Below are 23,794 nucleotides of genomic sequence, written 5' to 3'. Positions count from 1 at the left end.
AAAAGTGAACTTAACATCTTTACAATGTTACTTCTGGACTCTCAGTGTAAAATTGTGCAATTATTTCATTGTTTGGACTTGTTTTCTGTTTTTCTATGTTAACTTGCGCATTGGATTGAGTTAAGCTCATTTGGAGATTATCTATTTTTTTCTCCTGCCACATGATATAAACCTTAAAAAGTGAACAATAACATCTTTACAATGTTACTTCTGGACACTCAGTGTAAAATGTAGCAATTATTTCATTGTTTGGACTTGTTTTCTGTTTTTCTATATTTATGTGTACATCACAGTGAGATAAGCTCATTTGGAGATTTTCTATTTTTTTCTCTTGCCACATGATATAAACCTTAAAAAGTGAACTTAACATCTTTACAATGTTACTTCTGGACTCTCAGTGTAAAATTGTGCAATTATTTCATTGTTTGGACTTGTTTTCTGTTTTTCTATGTTAACTTGCGCATTGGATTGAGTTAAGCTCATTTGGAGATTATCTATTTTTTTCTCCTGCCACATGATATAAACCTTAAAAAGTGAACATAACATCTTTACAATGTTACTTCTGGACTATCAGTGTAAAATGTAGCAATCATTTCATTGTTTGGACTTGTTTTCTGTTTTTCTATATTTATGTGTACATCACAGTGAGATAAGCTCATTTGGAGATTTTCTATTTTTTTCTCTTGCCACATGATATAAACCTTAAAAAGTGAACTTAACATCTTTACAATGTTACTTCTGGACTCTCAGTGTAAAATTGTGCAATTATTTCATTGTTTGGACTTGTTTTCTGTTTTTCTATGTTTATGTGTACATTAGAGTGAGATAAGCTCATTTGGAGATTTTCTATTCCTTTCTCCTGCCACATGATATAAACCTTAAAAAGTGAACATAACTGCTTTACAATGTTACTTCTGAACTATCAGTGTAAAATGTAGCAATTATTCATTGTTTGGACTTGTTTTCTGTTTTTCTATGTTAAATTGCGCATTGGATTGAGATAAGCTCATTTGGAGATTTTCTATTTTTTTCTCCTGCCACATGATATAAACCTTAAAAAGTGAACTTAACATCTTTACAATGTTACTTCTGGACTCTCAGTGTAAAATTGTGCAATTCTTTCATTGTTTGGACTTGTTTTCTGTTTTTCTATGTTTATGTGTACATTAGAGTGAGATAAGCTCATTTGGAGATTTTCTATTTTTTTCTCCTTCCACATGATATAAACCTTAAAAAGTGAACATAACATCTTTACAATGTTACTTCTGGACACTCAGTGTAAAATTGTGCAATTATTTCATTGTTTGGACTTGTTTTCTGTTTTTCTATGTTTATGTGTACATTAGAGTGAGATAAGCTCATTTGGGGATTTTCCATTTTTTTCTCTTGCCACATGATATAAACCTTAAAAAGTGAACATAACATCTTTACAATGTTACTTCTGGACTCTCAGTGTAAAATTTTGCAATTATTTCATTGTTTGGACTTGTTTTCTGTTTTTCTATGTTAACTTGCGTATTGGAGTGAGTTAAGCTCATTTGGAGATTTTCTATTTTTTTCTCCTTCCACATGATATAAACCTTAAAAAGTGAACATAACATCTTTACAATGTTACTTCTGGACACTCAGTGTAAAATTGTGCAATTATTTCATTGTTTGGACTTGTTTTCTGTTTTTCTATGTTTATGTGTACATTAGAGTGAGATAAGCTCATTTGGAGATTTTCTATTCCTTTCTCCTGCCACATGATATAAACCTTAAAAAGTGAACATAACATCTTTACAATGTTACTTCTGAACTATCAGTGTAAAATGTAGCAATTATTTCATTGTTTGGACTTGTTTTCTGTTTTTCTATGTTAAATTGCGCATTGGATTGAGTTAAGCTCATTTGGAGATTTTCCATTTTTTTCTCCTGCCACATGATATAAACCTTAAAAAGTGAACATAACAGCTTTACAATGTTACTTCTGGACTATCAGTGTAAAATGTAGCAATTATTTCATTGTTTGGACTTGTTTCTGTTTTTCTATATTTATGTGTACATCACAGTGAGATAAGCTCATTTGGAGATTTTCTATTTTTTTCTCTTGCCACATGATATAAACCTTAAAAAGTGAACTTAACATCTTTACAATGTTACTTCTGGACTCTCAGTGTAAAATTGTGCAATTATTTCATTGTTTGGACTTGTTTTCTGTTTTTCTATGTTAACTTGCGCATTGGATTGAGTTAAGCTCATTTGGAGATTATCTATTTTTTTCTCCTGCCACATGATATAAACCTTAAAAAGTGAACAATAACATCTTTACAATGTTACTTCTGGACACTCAGTGTAAAATGTAGCAATTATTTCATTGTTTGGACTTGTTTTCTGTTTTTCTATATTTATGTGTACATCACAGTGAGATAAGCTCATTTGGAGATTTTCTATTTTTTTCTCTTGCCACATGATATAAACCTTAAAAAGTGAACTTAACATCTTTACAATGTTACTTCTGGACTCTCAGTGTAAAATTGTGCAATTATTTCATTGTTTGGACTTGTTTTCTGTTTTTCTATATTAAATTGCGCATTGGATTGAGTTAAGCTCATTTGGAGATTTTCCATTTTTTTCTCCTGCCACATGATATAAACCTTAAAAAGTGAACTTAACATCTTTTCAATGTTACTTCTGGACTCTCAGTGTAAAATTGTGCAATTATTTCATTGTTTGGACTTGTTTTCTGTTTTTCTATGTTTATGTGTACAATAGAGTGAGATAAGCTCATTTGGAGATTTTCCATTTTTTTCTCTTGCCACATGATATAAACCTTAAAAAGTGAACATAACATCTTTACAATGTTACTTCTGGACTCTCAGTGTAAAATTTTGCAATTATTTCATTGTTTGGACTTGTTTTCTGTTTTTCTATGTTAACTTGCGTATTGGAGTGAGTTAAGCTCATTTGGAGATTTTCTATTTTTTTCTCCTTCCACATGATATAAACCTTAAAAAGTGAACATAACATCTTTACAATGTTACTTCTGGACACTCAGTGTAAAATTGTGCAATTATTTCATTGTTTGGACTTGTTTTCTGTTTTTCTATGTTTATGTGTACATTAGAGTGAGATAAGCTCATTTGGAGATTTTCTATTCCTTTCTCCTGCCACATGATATAAACCTTAAAAAGTGAACATAACATCTTTACAATGTTACTTCTGGACACTCAGTGTAAAATTGTGCAATTATTTCATTGTTTGGACTTGTTTTCTGTTTTTCTATGTTAACTTGCGCATTGGATTGAGTTAAGCTCATTTGGAGATTATCTATTTTTTTCTCCTGCCACATGATATAAACCTTAAAAAGTGATATAACATCTTTACAATGTTACTTCTGGACACTCAGTGTAAAATGTAGCAATTATTTCATTGTTTGGACTTGTTTTCTGTTTTTCTATATTTATGTGTACATCACAGTGAGATAAGCTCATTTGGAGATTTTCTATTTTTTTCTCTTGCCACATGATATAAACCTTAAAAAGTGAACTTAACATCTTTACAATGTTACTTCTGGACTCTCAGTGTAAAATTGTGCAATTATTTCATTGTTTGGACTTGTTTTCTGTTTTTCTATGTTTATGTGTACATTAGAGTGAGATAAGCTCATTTGGAGATTTTCTATTCCTTTCTCCTGCCACATGATATAAACCTTAAAAAGTGAACATAACAGCTTTACAATGTTACTTCTGAACACTCAGTGTAAAATGTAGCAATTATTTCATTGTTTGGACTTGTTTTCTGTTTTTCTATGTTAAATTGCGCATTGGATTGAGATAAGCTCATTTGGAGATTTTCTATTTTTTTCTCCTGCCACATGATATAAACCTTAAAAAGTGAACTTAACATCTTTACAATGTTACTTCTGGACTCTCAGTGTAAAATTGTGCAATTCTTTCATTGTTTGGACTTGTTTTCTGTTTTTCTATGTTTATGTGTACATTAGAGTGAGATAAGCTCATTTGGAGATTTTCTATTTTTTTCTCCTTCCACATGATATAAACCTTAAAAAGTGAACATAACATCTTTACAATGTTACTTCTGGACACTCAGTGTAAAATTGTGCAATTATTTCATTGTTTGGACTTGTTTTCTGTTTTTCTATGTTTATGTGTACATTAGAGTGAGATAAGCTCATTTGGGGATTTTCCATTTTTTTCTCTTGCCACATGATATAAACCTTAAAAAGTGAACATAACATCTTTACAATGTTACTTCTGGACTCTCAGTGTAAAATTTTGCAATTATTTCATTGTTTGGACTTGTTTTCTGTTTTTCTATGTTAACTTGCGTATTGGAGTGAGTTAAGCTCATTTGGAGATTTTCTATTTTTTTCTCCTTCCACATGATATAAACCTTAAAAAGTGAACATAACATCTTTACAATGTTACTTCTGGACACTCAGTGTAAAATTGTGCAATTATTTCATTGTTTGGACTTGTTTTCTGTTTTTCTATGTTTATGTGTACATTAGAGTGAGATAAGCTCATTTGGAGATTTTCTATTCCTTTCTCCTGCCACATGATATAAACCTTAAAAAGTGAACATAACATCTTTACAATGTTACTTCTGAACTATCAGTGTAAAATGTAGCAATTATTTCATTGTTTGGACTTGTTTTCTGTTTTTCTATGTTAAATTGCGCATTGGATTGAGTTAAGCTCATTTGGAGATTTTCCATTTTTTTCTCCTGCCACATGATATAAACCTTAAAAAGTGAACATAACAGCTTTACAATGTTACTTCTGGACTATCAGTGTAAAATGTAGCAATTATTTCATTGTTTGGACTTGTTTCTGTTTTTCTATATTTATGTGTACATCACAGTGAGATAAGCTCATTTGGAGATTTTCTATTTTTTTCTCTTGCCACATGATATAAACCTTAAAAAGTGAACTTAACATCTTTACAATGTTACTTCTGGACTCTCAGTGTAAAATTGTGCAATTATTTCATTGTTTGGACTTGTTTTCTGTTTTTCTATGTTAACTTGCGCATTGGATTGAGTTAAGCTCATTTGGAGATTTTCTATTTTTTTCTCCTGCCACATGATATAAACCTTAAAAAGTGATATAACATCTTTACAATGTTACTTCTGGACTATCAGTGTAAAATGTAGCAATTGTTTCATTGTTTGGACTTGTTTTCTGTTTTTCTATATTTATGTGTACATCACAGTGAGATAAGCTCATTTGGAGATTTTCTATTTTTTTCTCTTGCCACATGATATAAACCTTAAAAAGTGAACTTAACATCTTTACAATGTTACTTCTGGACTCTCAGTGTAAAATTGTGCAATTATTTCATTGTTTGGACTTGTTTTCTGTTTTTCTATGTTAACTTGCGCATTGGATTGAGTTAAGCTCATTTGGAGATTATCTATTTTTTTCTCCTGCCACATGATATAAACCTTAAAAAGTGAACATAACATCATTACAATGTTACTTCTGGACTATCAGTGTAAAATGTAGCAATCATTTCATTGTTTGGACTTGTTTTCTGTTTTTCTATATTTATGTGTACATCACAGTGAGATAAGCTCATTTGGAGATTTTCTATTTTTTTCTCTTGCCACATGATATAAACCTTAAAAAGTGAACTTAACATCTTTACAATGTTACTTCTGGACTCTCAGTGTAAAATTGTGCAATTATTTCATTGTTTGGACTTGTTTTCTGTTTTTCTATGTTTATGTGTACATTAGAGTGAGATAAGCTCATTTGGAGATTTTCTATTCCTTTCTCCTGCCACATGATATAAACCTTAAAAAGTGAACATAACAGCTTTACAATGTTACTTCTGAACTATCAGTGTAAAATGTAGCAATTATTTCATTGTTTGGACTTGTTTTCTGTTTTTCTATGTTAAATTGCGCATTGGATTGAGATAAGCTCATTTGGAGATTTTCTATTTTTTTCTCCTGCCACATGATATAAACCTTAAAAAGTGAACTTAACATCTTTACAATGTTACTTCTGGACTCTCAGTGTAAAATTGTGCAATTCTTTCATTGTTTGGACTTGTTTTCTGTTTTTCTATGTTTATGTGTACATTAGAGTGAGATAAGCTCATTTGGAGATTTTCTATTTTTTTCTCCTTCCACATGATATAAACCTTAAAAAGTGAACATAACATCTTTACAATGTTACTTCTGGACACTCAGTGTAAAATTGTGCAATTATTTCATTGTTTGGACTTGTTTTCTGTTTTTCTATGTTTATGTGTACATTAGAGTGAGATAAGCTCATTTGGAGATTTTCTATTCCTTTCTCCTGCCACATGATATAAACCTTAAAAAGTGAACATAACATCTTTACAATGTTACTTCTGAACTATCAGTGTAAAATGTAGCAATTATTTCATTGTTTGGACTTGTTTTCTGTTTTTCTATGTTAAATTGCGCATTGGATTGAGTTAAGCTCATTTGGAGATTTTCCATTTTTTTCTCCTGCCACATGATATAAACCTTAAAAAGTGAACATAACAGCTTTACAATGTTACTTCTGGACTATCAGTGTAAAATGTAGCAATTATTTCATTGTTTGGACTTGTTTCTGTTTTTCTATATTTATGTGTACATCACAGTGAGATAAGCTCATTTGGAGATTTTCTATTTTTTTCTCTTGCCACATGATATAAACCTTAAAAAGTGAACTTAACATCTTTACAATGTTACTTCTGGACTCTCAGTGTAAAATTGTGCAATTATTTCATTGTTTGGACTTGTTTTCTGTTTTTCTATGTTAACTTGCGCATTGGATTGAGTTAAGCTCATTTGGAGATTATCTATTTTTTTCTCCTGCCACATGATATAAACCTTAAAAAGTGAACAATAACATCTTTACAATGTTACTTCTGGACACTCAGTGTAAAATGTAGCAATTATTTCATTGTTTGGACTTGTTTTCTGTTTTTCTATATTTATGTGTACATCACAGTGAGATAAGCTCATTTGGAGATTTTCTATTTTTTTCTCTTGCCACATGATATAAACCTTAAAAAGTGAACTTAACATCTTTACAATGTTACTTCTGGACTCTCAGTGTAAAATTGTGCAATTATTTCATTGTTTGGACTTGTTTTCTGTTTTTCTATATTAAATTGCGCATTGGATTGAGTTAAGCTCATTTGGAGATTTTCCATTTTTTTCTCCTGCCACATGATATAAACCTTAAAAAGTGAACTTAACATCTTTTCAATGTTACTTCTGGACTCTCAGTGTAAAATTGTGCAATTATTTCATTGTTTGGACTTGTTTTCTGTTTTTCTATGTTTATGTGTACAATAGAGTGAGATAAGCTCATTTGGAGATTTTCCATTTTTTTCTCTTGCCACATGATATAAACCTTAAAAAGTGAACATAACATCTTTACAATGTTACTTCTGGACTCTCAGTGTAAAATTTTGCAATTATTTCATTGTTTGGACTTGTTTTCTGTTTTTCTATGTTAACTTGCGTATTGGAGTGAGTTAAGCTCATTTGGAGATTTTCTATTTTTTTCTCCTTCCACATGATATAAACCTTAAAAAGTGAACATAACATCTTTACAATGTTACTTCTGGACACTCAGTGTAAAATTGTGCAATTATTTCATTGTTTGGACTTGTTTTCTGTTTTTCTATGTTTATGTGTACATTAGAGTGAGATAAGCTCATTTGGAGATTTTCTATTCCTTTCTCCTGCCACATGATATAAACCTTAAAAAGTGAACATAACATCTTTACAATGTTACTTCTGGACACTCAGTGTAAAATTGTGCAATTATTTCATTGTTTGGACTTGTTTTCTGTTTTTCTATGTTAACTTGCGCATTGGATTGAGTTAAGCTCATTTGGAGATTATCTATTTTTTTCTCCTGCCACATGATATAAACCTTAAAAAGTGATATAACATCTTTACAATGTTACTTCTGGACACTCAGTGTAAAATGTAGCAATTATTTCATTGTTTGGACTTGTTTTCTGTTTTTCTATATTTATGTGTACATCACAGTGAGATAAGCTCATTTGGAGATTTTCTATTTTTTTCTCTTGCCACATGATATAAACCTTAAAAAGTGAACTTAACATCTTTACAATGTTACTTCTGGACTCTCAGTGTAAAATTGTGCAATTATTTCATTGTTTGGACTTGTTTTCTGTTTTTCTATGTTTATGTGTACATTAGAGTGAGATAAGCTCATTTGGAGATTTTCTATTCCTTTCTCCTGCCACATGATATAAACCTTAAAAAGTGAACATAACAGCTTTACAATGTTACTTCTGAACACTCAGTGTAAAATGTAGCAATTATTTCATTGTTTGGACTTGTTTTCTGTTTTTCTATGTTAAATTGCGCATTGGATTGAGATAAGCTCATTTGGAGATTTTCTATTTTTTTCTCCTGCCACATGATATAAACCTTAAAAAGTGAACTTAACATCTTTACAATGTTACTTCTGGACTCTCAGTGTAAAATTGTGCAATTCTTTCATTGTTTGGACTTGTTTTCTGTTTTTCTATGTTTATGTGTACATTAGAGTGAGATAAGCTCATTTGGAGATTTTCTATTTTTTTCTCCTTCCACATGATATAAACCTTAAAAAGTGAACATAACATCTTTACAATGTTACTTCTGGACACTCAGTGTAAAATTGTGCAATTATTTCATTGTTTGGACTTGTTTTCTGTTTTTCTATGTTTATGTGTACATTAGAGTGAGATAAGCTCATTTGGGGATTTTCCATTTTTTTCTCTTGCCACATGATATAAACCTTAAAAAGTGAACATAACATCTTTACAATGTTACTTCTGGACTCTCAGTGTAAAATTTTGCAATTATTTCATTGTTTGGACTTGTTTTCTGTTTTTCTATGTTAACTTGCGTATTGGAGTGAGTTAAGCTCATTTGGAGATTTTCTATTTTTTTCTCCTTCCACATGATATAAACCTTAAAAAGTGAACATAACATCTTTACAATGTTACTTCTGGACACTCAGTGTAAAATTGTGCAATTATTTCATTGTTTGGACTTGTTTTCTGTTTTTCTATGTTTATGTGTACATTAGAGTGAGATAAGCTCATTTGGAGATTTTCTATTCCTTTCTCCTGCCACATGATATAAACCTTAAAAAGTGAACATAACATCTTTACAATGTTACTTCTGAACTATCAGTGTAAAATGTAGCAATTATTTCATTGTTTGGACTTGTTTTCTGTTTTTCTATGTTAAATTGCGCATTGGATTGAGTTAAGCTCATTTGGAGATTTTCCATTTTTTTCTCCTGCCACATGATATAAACCTTAAAAAGTGAACATAACAGCTTTACAATGTTACTTCTGGACTATCAGTGTAAAATGTAGCAATTATTTCATTGTTTGGACTTGTTTCTGTTTTTCTATATTTATGTGTACATCACAGTGAGATAAGCTCATTTGGAGATTTTCTATTTTTTTCTCTTGCCACATGATATAAACCTTAAAAAGTGAACTTAACATCTTTACAATGTTACTTCTGGACTCTCAGTGTAAAATTGTGCAATTATTTCATTGTTTGGACTTGTTTTCTGTTTTTCTATGTTAACTTGCGCATTGGATTGAGTTAAGCTCATTTGGAGATTATCTATTTTTTTCTCCTGCCACATGATATAAACCTTAAAAAGTGAACAATAACATCTTTACAATGTTACTTCTGGACACTCAGTGTAAAATGTAGCAATTATTTCATTGTTTGGACTTGTTTTCTGTTTTTCTATATTTATGTGTACATCACAGTGAGATAAGCTCATTTGGAGATTTTCTATTTTTTTCTCTTGCCACATGATATAAACCTTAAAAAGTGAACTTAACATCTTTACAATGTTACTTCTGGACTCTCAGTGTAAAATTGTGCAATTATTTCATTGTTTGGACTTGTTTTCTGTTTTTCTATATTAAATTGCGCATTGGATCGAGTTAAGCTCATTTGGAGATTTTCCATTTTTTTCTCCTGCCACATGATATAAACCTTAAAAAGTGAACTTAACATCTTTTCAATGTTACTTCTGGACTCTCAGTGTAAAATTGTGCAATTATTTCATTGTTTGGACTTGTTTTCTGTTTTTCTATGTTTATGTGTACAATAGAGTGAGATAAGCTCATTTGGAGATTTTCCATTTTTTTCTCTTGCCACATGATATAAACCTTAAAAAGTGAACATAACATCTTTACAATGTTACTTCTGGACTCTCAGTGTAAAATTTTGCAATTATTTCATTGTTTGGACTTGTTTTCTGTTTTTCTATGTTAACTTGCGTATTGGAGTGAGTTAAGCTCATTTGGAGATTTTCTATTTTTTTCTCCTGCCACATGATATAAACCTTAAAAAGTGATATAACATCTTTACAATGTTACTTCTGGACTATCAGTGTAAAATGTAGCAATTGTTTCATTGTTTGGACTTGTTTTCTGTTTTTCTATATTTATGTGTACATCACAGTGAGATAAGCTCATTTGGAGATTTTCTATTTTTTTCTCTTGCCACATGATATAAACCTTAAAAAGTGAACTTAACATCTTTACAATGTTACTTCTGGACTCTCAGTGTAAAATTGTGCAATTATTTCATTGTTTGGACTTGTTTTCTGTTTTTCTATGTTAACTTGCGCATTGGATTGAGTTAAGCTCATTTGGAGATTATCTATTTTTTTCTCCTGCCACATGATATAAACCTTAAAAAGTGAACATAACATCATTACAATGTTACTTCTGGACTATCAGTGTAAAATGTAGCAATCATTTCATTGTTTGGACTTGTTTTCTGTTTTTCTATATTTATGTGTACATCACAGTGAGATAAGCTCATTTGGAGATTTTCTATTTTTTTCTCTTGCCACATGATATAAACCTTAAAAAGTGAACTTAACATCTTTACAATGTTACTTCTGGACTCTCAGTGTAAAATTGTGCAATTATTTCATTGTTTGGACTTGTTTTCTGTTTTTCTATGTTTATGTGTACATTAGAGTGAGATAAGCTCATTTGGAGATTTTCTATTCCTTTCTCCTGCCACATGATATAAACCTTAAAAAGTGAACATAACAGCTTTACAATGTTACTTCTGAACTATCAGTGTAAAATGTAGCAATTATTTCATTGTTTGGACTTGTTTTCTGTTTTTCTATGTTAAATTGCGCATTGGATTGAGATAAGCTCATTTGGAGATTTTCTATTTTTTTCTCCTGCCACATGATATAAACCTTAAAAAGTGAACTTAACATCTTTACAATGTTACTTCTGGACTCTCAGTGTAAAATTGTGCAATTCTTTCATTGTTTGGACTTGTTTTCTGTTTTTCTATGTTTATGTGTACATTAGAGTGAGATAAGCTCATTTGGAGATTTTCTATTTTTTTCTCCTTCCACATGATATAAACCTTAAAAAGTGAACATAACATCTTTACAATGTTACTTCTGGACACTCAGTGTAAAATTGTGCAATTATTTCATTGTTTGGACTTGTTTTCTGTTTTTCTATGTTTATGTGTACATTAGAGTGAGATAAGCTCATTTGGAGATTTTCTATTCCTTTCTCCTGCCACATGATATAAACCTTAAAAAGTGAACATAACATCTTTACAATGTTACTTCTGGACACTCAGTGTAAAATTGTGCAATTATTTCATTGTTTGGACTTGTTTTCTGTTTTTCTATGTTAACTTGCGCATTGGATTGAGTTAAGCTCATTTGGAGATTATCTATTTTTTTCTCCTGCCACATGATATAAACCTTAAAAAGTGAACATAACATCTTTACAATGTTACTTCTGGACACTCAGTGTAAAATTGTGCAATTATTTCATTGTTTGGACTTGTTTTCTGTTTTTCTATGTTAACTTGCGCATTGGATTGAGTTAAGCTCATTTGGAGATTATCTATTTTTTTCTCCTGCCACATGATATAAACCTTAAAAAGTGATATAACATCTTTACAATGTTACTTCTGGACTATCAGTGTAAAATGTAGCAATTATTTCATTGTTTGGACTTGTTTTCTGTTTTTCTATATTTATGTGTACATCACAGTGAGATAAGCTCATTTGGAGATTTTCTATTTTTTTCTCTTGCCACATGATATAAACCTTAAAAAGTGAACTTAACATCTTTACAATGTTACTTCTGGACTCTCAGTGTAAAATTTTGCAATTATTTCATTGTTTGGACTTGTTTTCTGTTTTTCTATGTTAACTTGCGCATTGGAGTGAGTTAAGCTCATTTGGAGATTTTCTATTTTTTTCTCCTTCCACATGATATAAACCTTAAAAAGTGAACATAACAGCTTTACAATGTTACTTCTGGACACTCAGTGTAAAATTTTGCAATTATTTCATTGTTTGGACTTGTTTTCTGTTTTTCTATGTTTATGTGTACATTAGAGTGAGATAAGCTCATTTGGAGATTTTCTATTCCTTTCTCCTGCCACATGATATAAACCTTAAAAAGTGAACATAACATCTTTACAATGTTACTTCTGGACACTCAGTGTAAAATTGTGCAATTATTTCATTGTTTGGACTTGTTTTCTGTTTTTCTATGTTAACTTGCGCATTCGATTGAGTTAAGCTCATTTGGAGATTTTCCATTTTTTTCTCCTGCCACATGATATAAACCTTAAAAAGTGAACATAACAGCTTTACAATGTTACTTCTGAACTATCAGTGTAAAATGTAGCAATTATTTCATTGTTTGGACTTGTTTTCTGTTTTTCTATGTTTATGTGTACATTAGAGTGAGATAAGCTCATTTGGAGATTTTCTATTCCTTTCTCCTGCCACATGATATAAACCTTAAAAAGTGAACATAACAGCTTTACAATGTTACTTCTGAACTATCAGTGTAAAATGTAGCAATTATTTCATTGTTTGGACTTGTTTTCTGTTTTTCTATGTTTATGTGTACATTAGAGTGAGATAAGCTCATTTGGAGATTTTCTATTTTTTTCTCCTGCCACATGATATAAACCTTAAAAAGTGAACATAACATCTTTACAATGTTACTTCTGGACACTCAGTGTAAAATGGTGCAATTATTTCATTGTTTGGACTTGTTTTCTGTTTTTCTATGTTAACTTGCGCATTGGATTGAGTTAAGCTCATTTGGAGATTATCTATTTTTTTCTCCTGCCACATGATATAAACCTTAAAAAGTGAACATAACAGCTTTACAATGTTACTTCTGAACTATCAGTGTAAAATGTAGCAATTATTTCATTGTTTGGACTTGTTTTCTGTTTTTCTATGTTTATGTGTACATCAGAGTGAGTTAAGCTCATTTGGAGATTTTCCATTTTTTTCTCTTGCCACATGATATAAACCTTAAAAAGTGAACATAACATCTTTACAATGTTACTTCTGGACTCTCAGTGTACAATTTTGCAATTATTTCATTGTTTGGACTTGTTTTCTGTTTTTCTATGTTAACTTGCGCATTGGAGTGAGTTAAGCTCATTTGGAGATTTTCTATTTTTTTCTCCTTCCACATGATATAAACCTTAAAAAGTGAACATAACATCTTTACAATGTTACTTCTGGACACTCAGTGTAAAATTGTGCAATTATTTCATTGTTTGGACTTGTTTTCTGTTTTTCTAGGTTTACTTGCGCATTGGAGTGAGTTAAGCTCATTTGGAGATTTTCATTTTTTTTCTCCTGCCACATGATATAAACCTTAAAAAGTGAACACAACATCTTTACAATGTAACTTCTGGACACTCAGTGTAAAATTTTGCAATTGTTTCATTATTTGGACTTGTTTTCTGTTTTTCTATGTTTATGTGTACATTAGAGTGAGATAAGCTCATTTGGAGATTTTCTATTCCTTTCTCCTGCCACATGATATAAACCTTAAAAAGTGAACATAACAGCTTTACAATGTTACTTCTGAACTATCAGTGTAAAATGTAGCAATTATTTCATTGTTTGGACTTGTTTTCTGTTTTTCTATGTGAAATTGCGCATTGGATTGAGATAAGCTCATTTGGAGATTTTCTATTTTTTGCTCCTGCCACATGATATAAACCTTAAAAAGTGAACTTAACATCTTTACAATGTTACTTCTGGACTCTCAGTGTAAAATTGTGCAATTCTTTCATTGTTTGGACTTGTTTTCTGTTTTTCTATGTTTATGTGTACATTAGAGTGAGATAAGCTCATTTGGAGATTTTCTATTTTTTTCTCCTTCCACATGATATAAACCTTAAAAAGTGAACATAACATCTTTACAATGTTACTTCTGGACACTCAGTGTAAAATTGTGCAATTATTTCATTGTTTGGACTTGTTTTCTGTTTTTCTATGTTTATGTGTACATTAGAGTGAGATAAGCTCATTTGGAGATTTTCTATTCCTTTCTCCTGCCACATGATATAAACCTTAAAAAGTGAACATAACATCTTTACAATGTTACTTCTGGACACTCAGTGTAAAATTGTGCAATTATTTCATTGTTTGGACTTGTTTTCTGTTTTTCTATGTTAACTTGCGCATTGGATTGAGTTAAGCTCATTTGGAGATTATCTATTTTTTTCTCCTGCCACATGATATAAACCTTAAAAAGTGAACATAACATCTTTACAATGTTACTTCTGGACACTCAGTGTAAAATTGTGCAATTATTTCATTGTTTGGACTTGTTTTCTGTTTTTCTATGTTAACTTGCGCATTGGATTGAGTTAAGCTCATTTGGAGATTATCTATTTTTTTCTCCTGCCACATGATATAAACCTTAAAAAGTGATATAACATCTTTACAATGTTACTTCTGGACTATCAGTGTAAAATGTAGCAATTATTTCATTGTTTGGACTTGTTTTCTGTTTTTCTATATTTATGTGTACATCACAGTGAGATAAGCTCATTTGGAGATTTTCTATTTTTTTCTCTTGCCACATGATATAAACCTTAAAAAGTGAACTTAACATCTTTACAATGTTACTTCTGGACTCTCAGTGTAAAATTTTGCAATTATTTCATTGTTTGGACTTGTTTTCTGTTTTTCTATGTTAACTTGCGCATTGGAGTGAGTTAAGCTCATTTGGAGATTTTCTATTTTTTTCTCCTTCCACATGATATAAACCTTAAAAAGTGAACATAACAGCTTTACAATGTTACTTCTGGACACTCAGTGTAAAATTTTGCAATTATTTCATTGTTTGGACTTGTTTTCTGTTTTTCTATGTTTATGTGTACATTAGAGTGAGATAAGCTCATTTGGAGATTTTCTATTCCTTTCTCCTGCCACATGATATAAACCTTAAAAAGTGAACATAACATCTTTACAATGTTACTTCTGGACACTCAGTGTAAAATTGTGCAATTATTTCATTGTTTGGACTTGTTTTCTGTTTTTCTATGTTAACTTGCGCATTCGATTGAGTTAAGCTCATTTGGAGATTTTCCATTTTTTTCTCCTGCCACATGATATAAACCTTAAAAAGTGAACATAACAGCTTTACAATGTTACTTCTGAACTATCAGTGTAAAATGTAGCAATTATTTCATTGTTTGGACTTGTTTTCTGTTTTTCTATGTTTATGTGTACATTAGAGTGAGATAAGCTCATTTGGAGATTTTCTATTCCTTTCTCCTGCCACATGATATAAACCTTAAAAAGTGAACATAACAGCTTTACAATGTTACTTCTGAACTATCAGTGTAAAATGTAGCAATTATTTCATTGTTTGGACTTGTTTTCTGTTTTTCTATGTTTATGTGTACATTAGAGTGAGATAAGCTCATTTGGAGATTTTCTATTTTTTTCTCCTGCCACATGATATAAACCTTAAAAAGTGAACATAACATCTTTACAATGTTACTTCTGGACACTCAGTGTAAAATGGTGCAATTATTTCATTGTTTGGACTTGTTTTCTGTTTTTCTATGTTAACTTGCGCATTGGATTGAGTTAAGCTCATTTGGAGATTATCTATTTTTTTCTCCTGCCACATGATATAAACCTTAAAAAGTGAACATAACAGCTTTACAATGTTACTTCTGAACTATCAGTGTAAAATGTAGCAATTATTTCATTGTTTGGACTTGTTTTCTGTTTTTCTATGTTTATGTGTACATCAGAGTGAGTTAAGCTCATTTGGAGATTTTCCATTTTTTTCTCTTGCCACATGATATAAACCTTAAAAAGTGAACATAACATCTTTACAATGTTACTTCTGGACTCTCAGTGTACAATTTTGCAATTATTTCATTGTTTGGACTTGTTTTCTGTTTTTCTATGTTAACTTGCGCATTGGAGTGAGTTAAGCTCATTTGGAGATTTTCTATTTTTTTCTCCTTCCACATGATATAAACCTTAAAAAGTGAACATAACATCTTTACAATGTTACTTCTGGACACTCAGTGTAAAATTGTGCAATTATTTCATTGTTTGGACTTGTTTTCTGTTTTTCTAGGTTTACTTGCGCATTGGAGTGAGTTAAGCTCATTTGGAGATTTTCATTTTTTTTCTCCTGCCACATGATATAAACCTTAAAAAGTGAACACAACATCTTTACAATGTAACTTCTGGACACTCAGTGTAAAATTTTGCAATTGTTTCATTATTTGGACTTGTTTTCTGTTTTTCTAGGTTTATGTGTACATTAGAGTGAGATAAGCTCATTTGGAGATTTTCTATTCCTTTCTCCTGCCACATGATATAAACCTTAAAAAGTGAACATAACAGCTTTACAATGTTACTTCTGAACTATCAGTGTAAAATGTAGCAATTATTTCATTGTTTGGACTTGTTTTCTGTTTTTCTATGTGAAATTGCGCATTGGATTGAGATAAGCTCATTTGGAGATTTTCTATTTTTTGCTCCTGCCACATGATATAAACCTTAAAAAGTGAACTTAACATCTTTACAATGTTACTTCTGGACTCTCAGTGTAAAATTGTGCAATTATTTCATTGTTTGGACTTGTTTTCTGTTTTTCTATGTTTATGTGTACATTAGAGTGAGATAAGCTCATTTGGAGATTTTCTATTTTTTTCTCCTTCCACATGATATAAACCTTAAAAAGTGAACATAACATCTTTACAATGTTACTTCTGGACACTCAGTGTAAAATTGTGCAATTATTTCATTGTTTGGACTTGTTTTCTGTTTTTCTATGTTTATGTGTACATTAGAGTGAGATAAGCTCATTTGGAGATTTTCTATTCCTTTCTCCTGCCACATGATATAAACCTTAAAAAGTGAACATAACATCTTTACAATGTTACTTCTGGACACTCAGTGTAAAATTGTGCAATTATTTCATTGTATGGACTTGTTTTCTGTTTTTCTATGTTAACTTGCGCATTGGATTGAGTTAAGCTCATTTGGAGATTATCTATTTTTTTCTCCTGCCACATGATATAAACCTTAAAAAGTGATATAACATCTTTACAATGTTACTTCTGGACTATCAGTGTAAAATGTAGCAATTATTTCATTGTTTGGACTTGTTTTCTGTTTTTCTATATTTATGTGTACATCACAGTGAGATAGGCTCATTTGGAGATTTTCTATTTTTTTCTCTTGCCACATGATATAAACCTTAAAAAGTGAACTTAACATCTTTACAATGTTACTTCTGGACTCTCAGTGTAAAATTGTGCAATTATTTCATTGTTTGGACTTGTTTTCTGTTTTTCTATGTTAACTTGCGCATTGGATTGAGTTAAGCTCATTTGGAGATTATCTATTTTTTTCTCCTGCCACATGATATAAACCTTAAAAAGTGAACATAACATCTTTACAATGTTACTTCTGGACTATCAGTGTAAAATGTAGCAATTATTTCATTGTTTGGACTTGTTTTCTGTTTTTCTATATTTATGTGTACATCACAGTGAGATAAGCTCATTTGGAGATTTTCTATTTTTTTCTCTTGCCACATGATATAAACCTTAAAAAGTGAACTTAACATCTTTACAATGTTACTTCTGGACTCTCAGTGTAAAATTGTGCAATTATTTCATTGTTTGGACTTGTTTTCTGTTTTTCTATGTTAACTTGCGCATTGGATTGAGTTAAGCTCATTTGGAGATTTTCTATTTTTTTCTCTTGCCACATGATATAAACCTTAAAAAGTGAACTTAACATCTTTACAATGTTACTTCTGGACTCTCAGTTTAAAATTGTGCAATTATTTCATTGTTTGGACTTGTTTTCTGTTTTTCTATGTTTATGTGTACATTAGAGTGAGATAAGCTCATTTGGAGATTTTCTTGTGCAATTATTTCATTGTTTGGACTTGTTTTCTGTTTTTCTATGTTTATGTGTACATTAGAGTGAGATAAGCTCATTTGGAGATATTCTATTTTTTTCTCCTGCCACATGATATAAACCTTAAAAAGTGAACATAACAGCTTTACAATGTTACTTCTGAACTCTCAGTTTAAAATGTAGCAATTATTTCATTGTTTGGACTTGTTTTCTGTTTTTCTATGTTAAATTGCGCATTGGAGTCAGTTAAGCTCATTTGGAGATTTTCCATTTTTTTCTCTTGCCACATGATATAAACCTTAAAAAGTGAACTTAACAACTTTACAATGTTACTTCTGGACTCTCAGTGTAAAATTGTGCAATTATTTCATTGTTTGGACTTGTTTTCTGTTTTTCTATGTTTATGTGTACATCAGAGTGAGTTAAGCTCATTTGGAGATTTTCCATTTTTTTCTCTTGCCACATGATATAAACCTTAAAAAGTGAACATAACATCTTTACAATGTTACTTCTGGACTATCAGTGTAAAATGTAGCAATTATTTCATTGTTTGGACTTGTTTTCTGTTTTTCTATGTTAACTTGCGCATTGGAGTGAGTTAAGCTCATTTGGAGATTTTCTATTTTTTTCTCCTTCCACATGATATAAACCTTAAAAAGTGAACATAACATCTTTACAATGTTACTTCTGGACACTCAGTGTAAAATGGTGCAATTATTTCATTGTTTGGACTTGTTTTCTGTTTTTCTATGTTAACTTGCGCATTGGAGTGAGTTAAGCTCATTTGGAGATATTCTATTTTTTTCTCCTGCCACATGATATAAACCTTAAAAAGTGAACATAACAGCTTTACAATGTTACTTCTGGACTATCAGTGTAAAATGTAGCAATTATTTCATTGTTTGGACTTGTTTTCTGTTTTTCTATGTTTATGTGTACATCAGAGTGAGTTAAGCTCATTTGGAGATTTTCCATTTTTTTCTCTTGCCACATGATATAAACCTTAAAAGTGAACATAACATCTTTACAATGTTACTTCTGGACTTTCAGTGTAAAATTTTGCAATTATTTCATTGTTTGGCCTTGTTTTCTGTTTTTCTATGTTTATGTGTAAATCAGAGTAAGATAAGCTCATTTGGAGATTTTCTATTTTTTTCTCTTGCCACATGATATAAACCTTAAAAAGTGAACTTAACATCTTTACAACGTTACTTCTGGACACTCAGTGTAAAATTGTGCAATTATTTCATTGTTTGGACTTGTTTTCTGTTTTTCTATGTTTATGTGTACATTAGAGTGAGATAAGCTCATTTGGAGATTTTCTATTCCTTTCTCCTGCCACATGATATAAACCTTAAAAAGTGAACATAACAGCTTTACAATGTTACTTCTGAACTATCAGTGTAAAATGTAGCAATTATTTCATTGTGTGGACTTGTTTTCTGTTTTTCTATGTTAAATTGCGCATTGGATTGAGTTAAGCTCATTTGGAGATTTTCCATTTTTTTCTCCTGCCACATGATATAAACCTTAAAAAGTGAACTTAACATCTTTACAATGTTACTTCTGGACACTCAGTGTAAAATTGTGCAATTATTTCATTGTTTGGACTTGTTTTCTGTTTTTCTATGTTTATGTGTACATTAGAGTGAGATAAGCTCATTTGGAGATTTTCTATTCCTTTCTCCTGCCACATGATATAAACCTTAAAAAGTGAACATAACATCTTTACAATGTTACTTCTGGACACTCAGTGTAAAATTGTGCAATTATTTCATTGTTTGGACTTGTTTTCTGTTTTTCTATGTTAACTTGCGCATTGGATTGAGTTAAGCTCATTTGGAGATTATCTATTTTTTTCTCCTGCCACATGATATAAACCTTAAAAAGTGATATAACATCTTTACAATGTTACTTCTGGACTATCAGTGTAAAATGTAGCAATTATTTCATTGTTTGGACTTGTTTTCTGTTTTTCTATATTTATGTGTACATCACAGTGAGATAAGCTCATTTGGAGATTTTCTATTTTTTTCTCTTGCCACATGATATAAACCTTAAAAAGTGAACTTAACATCTTTACAATGTTACTTCTGGACTCTCAGTGTAAAATTGTGCAATTATTTCATTGTTTGGACTTGTTTTCTGTTTTTCTATGTTAACTTGCGCATTGGATTGAGTTAAGCTCATTTGGAGATTATCTATTTTTTTCTCCTGCCACATGATATAAACCTTAAAAAGTGAACATAACATCTTTACAATGTTACTTCTGGACTATCAGTGTAAAATGTAGCAATTATTTCATTGTTTGGACTTGTTTTCTGTTTTTCTATATTTATGTGTACATCACAGTGAGATAAGCTCATTTGGAGATTTTCTATTTTTTTCTCTTGCCACATGATATAAACCTTAAAAAGTGAACTTAACATCTTTACAATGTTACTTCTGGACTCTCAGTGTAAAATTGTGCAATTATTTCATTGTTTGGACTTGTTTTCTGTTTTTCTATGTTAACTTGCGCATTGGATTGAGTTAAGCTCATTTGGAGATTTTCTATTTTTTTCTCTTGCCACATGATATAAACCTTAAAAAGTGAACTTAACATCTTTACAATGTTACTTCTGGACTCTCAGTTTAAAATTGTGCAATTATTTCATTGTTTGGACTTGTTTTCTGTTTTTCTATGTTTATGTGTACATTAGAGTGAGATAAGCTCATTTGGAGATTTTCTTGTGCAATTATTTCATTGTTTGGACTTGTTTTCTGTTTTTCTATGTTTATGTGTACATTAGAGTGAGATAAGCTCATTTGGAGATTTTCTATTTTTTTCTCCTTCCACATGATATAAACCTTAAAAAGTGAACATAACATCTTTACAATGTTACTTCTGGACACTCAGTGTAAAATTGTGCAATTATTTCATTGTTTGGACTTGTTTTCTGTTTTTCTATGTTTATGTGTACATTAGAGTGAGATAAGCTCATTTGGAGATTTTCTATTCCTTTCTCCTGCCACATGATATAAACCTTAAAAAGTGAACATAACATCTTTACAATGTTACTTCTGGACACTCAGTGTAAAATTGTGCAATTATTTCATTGTATGGACTTGTTTTCTGTTTTTCTATGTTAACTTGCGCATTGGATTGAGTTAAGCTCATTTGGAGATTATATATTTTTTTCTCCTGCCACATGATATAAACCTTAAAAAGTGAACATAACATCTTTACAATGTTACTTCTGGACACTCAGTGTAAAATTGTGCAATTATTTCATTGTTTGGACTTGTTTTCTGTTTTTCTATGTTAACTTGCGCATTGGATTGAGTTAAGCTCATTTGGAGATTATCTATTTTTTTCTCCTGCCACATGATATAAACCTTAAAAAGTGATATAACATCTTTACAATGTTACTTCTGGACTATCAGTGTAAAATGTAGCAATTATTTCATTGTTTGGACTTGTTTTCTGTTTTTCTATATTTATGTGTACATCACAGTGAGATAAGCTCATTTGGAGATTTTCTATTTTTTTCTCTTGCCACATGATATAAACCTTAAAAAGTGAACTTAACATCTTTACAATGTTACTTCTGGACTCTCAGTGTAAAATTGTGCAATTATTTCATTGTTTGGACTTGTTTTCTGTTTTTCTATGTTAACTTGCGCATTGGATTGAGTTAAGCTCATTTGGAGATTATCTATTTTTTTCTCCTGCCACATGATATAAACCTTAAAAAGTGAACATAACATCTTTACAATGTTACTTCTGGACTATCAGTGTAAAATGTAGCAATTATTTCATTGTTTGGACTTGTTTTCTGTTTTTCTATATTTATGTGTACATCACAGTGAGATAAGCTCATTTGGAGATTTTCTATTTTTTTCTCTTGCCACATGATATAAACCTTAAAAAGTGAACTTAACATCTTTACAATGTTACTTCTGGACTCTCAGTGTAAAATTGTGCAATTATTTCATTGTTTGGACTTGTTTTCTGTTTTTCTATGTTAACTTGCGCATTGGATTGAGTTAAGCTCATTTGGAGATTTTCTATTTTTTTCTCTTGCCACATGATATAAACCTTAAAAAGTGAACTTAACATCTTTACAATGTTACTTCTGGACTCTCAGTTTAAAATTGTGCAATTATTTCATTGTTTGGACTTGTTTTCTGTTTTTCTATGTTTATGTGTACATTAGAGTGAGATAAGCTCATTTGGAGATTTTCTTGTGCAATTATTTCATTGTTTGGACTTGTTTTCTGTTTTTCTATGTTTATGTGTACATTAGAGTGAGATAAGCTCATTTGGAGATATTCTATTTTTTTCTCCTGCCACATGATATAAACCTTAAAAAGTGAACATAACAGCTTTACAATGTTACTTCTGAACTCTCAGTTTAAAATGTAGCAATTATTTCATTGTTTGGACTTGTTTTCTGTTTTTCTATGTTAAATTGCGCATTGGAGTCAGTTAAGCTCATTTGGAGATTTTCCATTTTTTTCTCTTGCCACATGATATAAACCTTAAAAAGTGAACTTAACAACTTTACAATGTTACTTCTGGACTCTCAGTGTAAAATTGTGCAATTATTTCATTGTTTGGACTTGTTTTCTGTTTTTCTATGTTTATGTGTACATCAGAGTGAGTTAAGCTCATTTGGAGATTTTCTATTTTTTTCTCCTTCCACATGATATAAACCTTAAAAAGTGAACATAACATCTTTACAATGTTACTTCTGGACACTCAGTGTAAAATGGTGCAATTATTTCATTGTTTGGACTTGTTTTCTGTTTTTCTATGTTAACTTGCGCATTGGAGTGAGTTAAGCTCATTTGGAGATATTCTATTTTTTTCTCCTGCCACATGATATAAACCTTAAAAAGTGAACATAACAGCTTTACAATGTTACTTCTGGACTATCAGTGTAAAATGTAGCAATTATTTCATTGTTTGGACTTGTTTTCTGTTTTTCTATGTTTATGTGTACATCAGAGTGAGTTAAGCTCATTTGGAGATTTTCCATTTTTTTCTCTTGCCACATGATATAAACCTTAAAAGTGAACATAACATCTTTACAATGTTACTTCTGGACTTTCAGTGTAAAATTTTGCAATTATTTCATTGTTTGGCCTTGTTTTCTGTTTTTCTATGTTTATGTGTAAATCAGAGTAAGATAAGCTCATTTGGAGATTTTCTATTTTTTTCTCTTGCCACATGATATAAACCTTAAAAAGTGAACTTAACATCTTTACAATGTTACTTCTGGACACTCAGTGTAAAATTGTGCAATTATTTCATTGTTTGGACTTGTTTTCTGTTTTTCTATGTTTATGTGTACATTAGAGTGAGATAAGCTCATTTGGAGATTTTCTATTCCTTTCTCCTGCCACATGATATAAACCTTAAAAAGTGAACATAACAGCTTTACAATGTTACTTCTGAACTATCAGTGTAAAATGTAGCAATTATTTCATTGTTTGGACTTGTTTTCTGTTTTTCTATGTTAAATTGCGCATTGGATTGAGTTAAGCTC

This window comes from Microchirus variegatus (genome assembly GCF_963457635.1).
Source record: "Microchirus variegatus genome assembly, chromosome: 13".
Lineage (NCBI taxonomy): Eukaryota > Metazoa > Chordata > Actinopteri > Pleuronectiformes > Soleidae > Microchirus > Microchirus variegatus.
Note: the sequence above shows the minus strand (reverse complement) of the source record.